The 7,433-nt window shown below is 34.8% G+C and overlaps 1 non-coding gene across 1 annotated transcript; it reads right to left on the minus strand.

The window, feature by feature from the left end:
* Positions 1-675: 675 nt before the first annotated feature.
* Positions 676-747, minus strand: Smp_tRNA_01018_Pseudo_TTG.1.1. Its single transcript has one exon. It is a non-coding gene (tRNA).
* Positions 748-7,433: the final 6,686 nt, after the last annotated feature.

Genomic DNA, 7,433 nt, shown 5'->3' on the forward strand with positions numbered 1-7,433 from the left:
TTAGGTCTAATTGGATGATTGCCTATGCTGCTACTATGTTTAAAAGCGTTCCAGAATTTCAGGAAGACTAAGGCCATCTAAAATACTATAAATACCCTAGATTTTCTGTACATAAATGTACCCTCCATGTAAAACATTTCATTAACACCGTTAGATGCCGGCTCAGTGGTCTATCGGTTAAGGGCTCTGGCTCGTAACTGGTAGGTCCTGGGTTCGAATCTCGCGAGTGCGGGATCGTGGGTGCGCACTGCTGAGGAGTCCCATAGTAGGACGAAATTGCCGTCCAGTACTTCCAGGTTTTCGATGGTGATCTACCTTCGATTGACTCATGATTTCAACTTTGAAATATACTGAAATCTCCAAAAAATCCCCTTCTCATTTCTTCTATATTTTGCGCCTTTTCTCTAGTGTTCAAGTTGTTGTGTAGATCTAGCTTGCGAGTTCCTAGTAGAGCTTAAGAACCGAATCAATTAGAAGACTTATCATTTTCTTACTTTAAATGACAAAACGTTTCTTTACAGACCGAAAGTACATTGAGTCACGATTTTGTTTTAAAAGTACTTTATAAACTATTGTATTGTGTGAAGATGGATAGTGGCTAGCGGTGGAATCCAGGACGCGCGTTTCATCCTATTAGGGACTCGTCAGCTGGATGTACCTGTATCTCAGAGTTGACGTTCCCTCTGGGACTCGAACCCAGTACCTTTCGCTTCAAACGTCATCGCATTATCCACTTAGCTACTGAGTCCTGATAACCACTTGCTTGTGCTAGCCACTATCCATCCTTGCTTATAATGTTTGTGAATTAAGACTATATCGAGGCAATGCGCACAGTATGCACATATGCCAATAAGAGACTGATCAATTACAGTCCTAAACATCTATAGGAAGATTCAAACAAACAATACCAAGTGTATTTGTTACGTCCTTGATCTGCCTACCCACTTTCGTACCGAGGATAACTTGTCTAATATAGATTAAGACATTGACGCGATAGGCTGACTGGCTTAACCTTGAGGCTAGTATGCGTGAGCTCGAAGTGGGGGTAGAGAGACGAAAACTATTCTATCCCTGATTGGCTGACAAGCACGCGAGAGAGAGAATACAAGATAACTGGAACACTACTCGCTTTATTCCAATCCCTATCTGGTACCCCAACTCCGAATTCAGATTAGTGTATAAAGATACATGAATAAATAGATGACTAACTCGACCACAACGTCCAACAATTAGGAAAATACAATTATGTCCAAAACTGGGGGATTATATTAGGAAATAGAGTACAAAAGTTTACGTCTAAATTACAATAGCTTTGGAACAGAAAAGGCCATGAAAGTGAATCATACATCAAACGAAAGCTTATGATCTGTAGAATAGACTAGGGGCAAAAGTAAATGTTGCTGTTATAGAAGGTTTGAATTAAATGAAATAACGTCCCTCGAAATAGCTTCCGTAGTTTGTTAAGGCTTCTTGTTTCGCTGTTCACATCAGTATTATATTGTGTATTTACATCAATGTTTCAATATTTCGTTGTGTTTAATGTTAAGTTAACATAGTGTCGAAATTATTAGAAGTATTACTTTTCTTTTTATTTTGACAATATGAACATAAATGTAAGATTTCATTCTTGTTATTAAAACTAAATGAAGTTTATTCCAGTTATAAGTAATTGTATTACCAAATGAAGAGAGTCTGTATTTTTCTAAGTGAATAATTATTTTTTCGTAATTAAAGATTTACGGCCAATTTGTATCCATAAATACTAAATATAGACGATACTTGTCTTGGAGACTATCTTAAATCATCCAATACCAAATGAAAGACAACATGAATGTTAAGTAGTTGTTTATTATCATAGTTGGAAGCGTGAGTCAATTAAAGCTAGACCACCAGGGAAAACCTTGAAGCACTGGGAGGCCGTTTCGTCCTATTTTGGGACTCATCAGCAGTCCAGTGCTTCCAGGTTTTCCCTGGTGAGCCTAACTTCAATTGACTAACCCTTTCAACTATGAAAATACTAAATCTCCACAAAAACCCCCTTCTGAGTTGTTCATTAGTTAATATTTAGAATACAATAGACGAAAGATAATCTAAAGTATGAATTAGACAAGATTATAGTGAATATTATTCACTGATGAGGTACTTACTCACTTACTTACTCCTGTTACTCCAAATGGAGCATAGGCCGCACTGATGAGGTAACATAAACATTATTATATACACAACGATGAGCTTATGTATTATTGTTAGCTTTCAATAATTAAAGTAATCATTTTCCTAAAACCAAACGAAATCTGTTAGACTATGTTAGTCTAACATTATCTTAGGTTAGTTTTAGTTTTAAACTAGACTAATCATTTAGTTGATGGGTTGATTTGGTTATTTCATCATCTTCATTTTAATTGGTTTGATGATTTTTTTTTTCTTTCACATCTTGGGAACACTTAAAAATATTGATCATTCATTTATTTATATTTGGATAAAACACTTAAACAGTAAATGATAATGAACAATGTGATATTGTTTTATTATCAATAATTTTCTTGTCTAATAATAAAACATCCAAACAACCCTTATGAAAAATGAAATGATATTGATTTTTGAAAAAGAAGATATTTAATAGTTAAAGTTTACAATTATAAGAAAAGATGGAGAGTGACTAGCAGTAGAATACAAGCCGCTCGTTTCGTCCTGTTTGGGACTCATCAGCTGGATGTACCTGCATCTCAGAGTTAATGTTTACTCTTGGAATCGAATTCAGTACCTTTCACTTCAAACGCCATTGAGTTATCTACAAGTTCTAAATAGGACGAAACAAGCGTCCTGGATTCCACTGCTAGCCACTATCCATCTTTGTTGATAACGCTTGTGAATTAAAGCTATATCGAGGTAATCTGCACAATATGCATATATGTCAATAAGAGACTGATCAATTGCAGTCCTAAACATCGATGAGAAGATTCAAACAAACAATACTAAGTGAATTTAAAGTTTACAATGTTTTGAGAAAGATTAGTAAATATATGTTACAGTTTATACAACGTAACGACTTTAGCTAACACAGCCATCTCAAACTAAGAAGCATTGAAGAGTAGCTTCGTTATAATGAGCGTTATTGATCCTACTGTCATTATAGAGGTAGGCTGCGACCATTATAGGGTGTGAGACATTCATCCACTAATCGAACTGGGAGATGATTGAACACTATCAGGAATAGAGTGAAGCTCAATACATAAATTATCAAATACTGGCTCATTGGTTTGGAGGTTATATTTTCACTGTGAGACCTGAAGGTTTTAAGTTCGATCCCTGGTTAGTTGGTGAATGGTCAGTGGTTAAGAGTTCTATACTAGAATGAAACTGATGTCCATTCCTCCCTTATTTGAAATGGTTGTTAAACTGAATTTGCTCGGTTGTGCAAGGTATGAAATTCAATACTCTCTACAAATCCGTTATGGCAATAAAAATAATAGCTCGATAGAAGTGGAAATAAATAGTCGTTAAAAGGAATAAGCATATTAAGATAGCATATTCACTTTTAGGAAGGAAGAACAAGTACCGACAGACTGGAAAGAAGGATACCTTATCAAGCTACCAGAGAAAGGAGAACTCAGAAATTGTGAGAACTACAGAGGAATCACACTACTGACAGTACCATGAAAGGTTTTTAATAGAGTGTTGTCGAACCGGATGAGAGGTTCAGTAGATGTCCAGCTTCGAGATCAACAGACCGGACTCTGTAAGGATCGGTCGGGCACAGACCAAATAGCCACATTACGGATCATCGTTGAACAACCAAGTGAATGAAACACGTCACTATACATTAATGTCCTTGATTGTGAGAAGGCATTTGACAGAGTGGATGGTAGTACCTTATGGAAACTTCTTCGACACTATGATGTACCAGAGAAGAGCGTCAGGATCATATGCAATCCATTCAATAGACCATACTGTTAAGTCTCACATGGAAGACAGCTAACGGACGCATTTCAAGTGAGTACCGAAGTCAGACAAGTAAGCTTACTCTTCCCCTTCCTCTTTCTTCTGGCGGTCGACTAGATTATGAAGACCTCGACATCTGACAGGAAGCACGAAATATATTGAACTTATCAGATGACCTGGCCTTTCCACCCTATATACACTAACAAATGTATATGAAGACAGCTAGTGTAGTAGCAGCTTCGACATCAGTAGACCTCAACATAAACAAGGGGAAAAGCAATATCCTCAAATACAAAATGGAGAACACCAATCAAATCACACTTGATCAAGAAACTCTGGAACAGGTAGAAACTTTCACGTACCTGAACAGTATCATCAATGAACAAGAAGGATCTGATACAGATATAAAGGCAAGGATTGACAAAGCAAGGGCAGCATCAGTTCCCCCAAGATTACGGGTACACTTGCTGACGAGCTCCAAGTAGCACGAAACGTAGACCCAAGGTTTCCTGTTGATTACCCCCAAACACTATCTTAACACACTGTTTACAATCTGACGATACTAAAACTTATACCTATAAACAATATCGAAGCGATACGCTCAAGATGGGCATATTTAGATAAATACTGATCAATTGCAAATTTTAGTGTCAACAATCGAAAAACTCAAACATATATCTAACTAAGATTGGATTGATTTCAAATAACTTCTAACAAAGTATTATACAACTCTGATTATTTATATTTTTTTTTTATTTTTCCGTTGTCCAAAAATTAATCAGACCATATTTAATTTATGTTATCACGAAATACTCGAAGTGATTAACAAAACAAAGGTCAGTAACATGTTAAACTGATGTTTATTCAGGAAGAAAATAACAATCTTCCTTGAATTTCTTGAATATTTTTGTCATGAATATCTCTTCGTCTTTATACAATGTTGAAGCATAATTATCATGAAAGTAATAGATCAAATTTAATCAAAGTTTACATGTCAGTCATAATTTTGGGAATCATTTAATGACAATAAATATTTATTTAATGGTTTGGATTATCCCATTGATAATATTTTGACTGAATCTTGATCAACCTTGGTTAGCATATGTGTATCCAGTGTGGATCAACTCTAAATAGCCATTATAACACAATTTTATGTAGAATAGATGGAATATGGCTAGCTGTGGAATCAAAGACGCTCATTCTGTTACATTTAGGACTCATCAGCTGAATATACTAAGGTTAGATGTTCACTCCAAGATTCGAACCTAATGCCTTTCGGTTCAAATGCTGACACATTTTCCATTTATCTACTGAGTCGAGATAACCGAATCTATATTTATTTGGTTTACAGATTAGTGATAAAGGTCAATAGATAATGGAAGTGATGAATGAGTAGAGATGAAGAGTTTTAGAACTGAAAGAAGTCTGTTATTCAGATTATGTATGATTTTTTCAATATCTTTCTAACTTAAATACCGAAAATGAAATTATATAACACAATAATTTGTTTAACTTAGTATTATTTGTTTGAATCTTCCTATTGATGTTTAGGACTGCAGCTGGTCAGTCTCTTATTGGCATATGTGCATGCTGTGAGTATTGCCTCAATATAGCCTTAATTCACAAGTATTATAAGAAAAGACAGATGGTGGCTAGCAGTGGAATCCAGGACGCGTGTTTCATCCTATTTGGGATTCGTCAGCTGGATGTACCTGCATCTCAGAGTTGATATTCTCTCTGGGACTCGAACCCAGTACCTTTCGCTTCAAGCGTCATCGGGTTATCCACTTAGCTACTGAATCCTGATAACCACTTGCTTGTACAATGAGGTGAAGTTTAAATTTATTATGTAACATTTCAAATAATTTCATCTAAAAATATGAATTGCGTGAAAACGAAGAGAAAATCTTCCCATTTCTTTTTATGGTAAAATATTCATTTTAGATCAATCAATCAAAATATCACCTGATAATAAATGAATTCCCCAATGATTCTAAGATTTAGGATATTGAAACGTGTGCAAACTGTATTAAATGTTTCTATTTTTGCGATAAAACACTTCAACACATACATACATTCATAGCTACTTAAAGACATACGAAATATTTCCGTTTTGTTTATTCATAATAGCTTCAATTCTTCATGACAATAAAGAAATTAAGAAAGAAAACCTACTCAGGAAAGAATAAAATAGGTAAATTAGTAGCTGTCAAGTTATTAAACCAATCAATAAGAATATAATGCAAACAAAACGTTATAAACAAGGCAGAGAGAAACTTTGAATTTGTTTAATTTATGTACTGTAGGTTGAACCGTGCTTGTAAATATAGACTATCTGGTTGATGTCAGCAGGATTATTGTAATCAATGATTCGATGCATTGGATGCCAGGGGTGAGAATCGATCACACTCGTGTGTATACACTTACTCTTTTTCTTCCCCTAAATCTTAATTTTTAAAATTACCAAAAAAAAATCACTCTTTCCTCTTGAATTATATTGTCTTTATATGATCTTTTCTGCTACTGTTAATACCATTACAACTTTCATCACCTTAGATTATACCTTGATAATTTCGTCTAGCTGAGCTAATCTGGTGTGATAATATAAACCGATGCACATGTGTACAAGGTTATACACTTCTTATGACTTGCTGACATAGTGATTAAACTTCACCCCCTGGATAATCAAAGATTCTATTATTTTAAGGAATTAAAAATAAGGTAGATCTTAAAAAATATGAACATATCCCCAAACAACCATTCAAAGAATAAAATTTGATTATTAAAAAGTAGAGTATGGTAGAGTAAACGCTTATTCTGTTTATTAGATTTCATAGTTGAAATCATGAGTCAATTGAAGCTAGACTACCAGGGAAAACCTGGAAGCACTGGACGGCCGTTTCGTCCTACTATGAGACTCCTCAGCAGTGCACATCCACGATTCAACCTCGCGAGATTTGAACCCAGGACCTAGCAGTCTCGCGCCATAGCACCTAGCCGATAGACCACTGAGCAGGCTGGCATCCAACGGTGTTAATGTCTAACTTCAACCAATCCACGAAGTTCAAGCAACAAAACTATCGTCCAGTGCTTCCAGGTTTTCCATGGTGGTTTAGCTTCAACTGACTCATGATTTCAACTATGAAAATACTGAAATCTCTATAAAACCCCTTCTGATTTATTAGATTCCATCATATGATTTTTGTTCATAATTAAAACCAGAATATAAGTAATACCAATTCATTTTCGAAGAATGACTGACATTAGACAAACATTTATTATTTCCCTTATTTTCTATTACATAATAATGATAATATATGTATATACATATGTATATTACTGTGAACATACATATAAATGATGCATACTTTAGTGGAATAAACAAATTATTTACAAGATAATCATAAATGTCAGTTATGCAAATGTTAGACTACAACACTAATCATAAAACATAGTTATAAAATAGGCTATTGAATATAATAAAGACAGCA

This window comes from Schistosoma mansoni, chromosome 1 (genome assembly GCF_000237925.1).
Source record: "Schistosoma mansoni strain Puerto Rico chromosome 1, complete genome".
Classification (NCBI taxonomy): domain Eukaryota; kingdom Metazoa; phylum Platyhelminthes; class Trematoda; order Strigeidida; family Schistosomatidae; genus Schistosoma; species Schistosoma mansoni.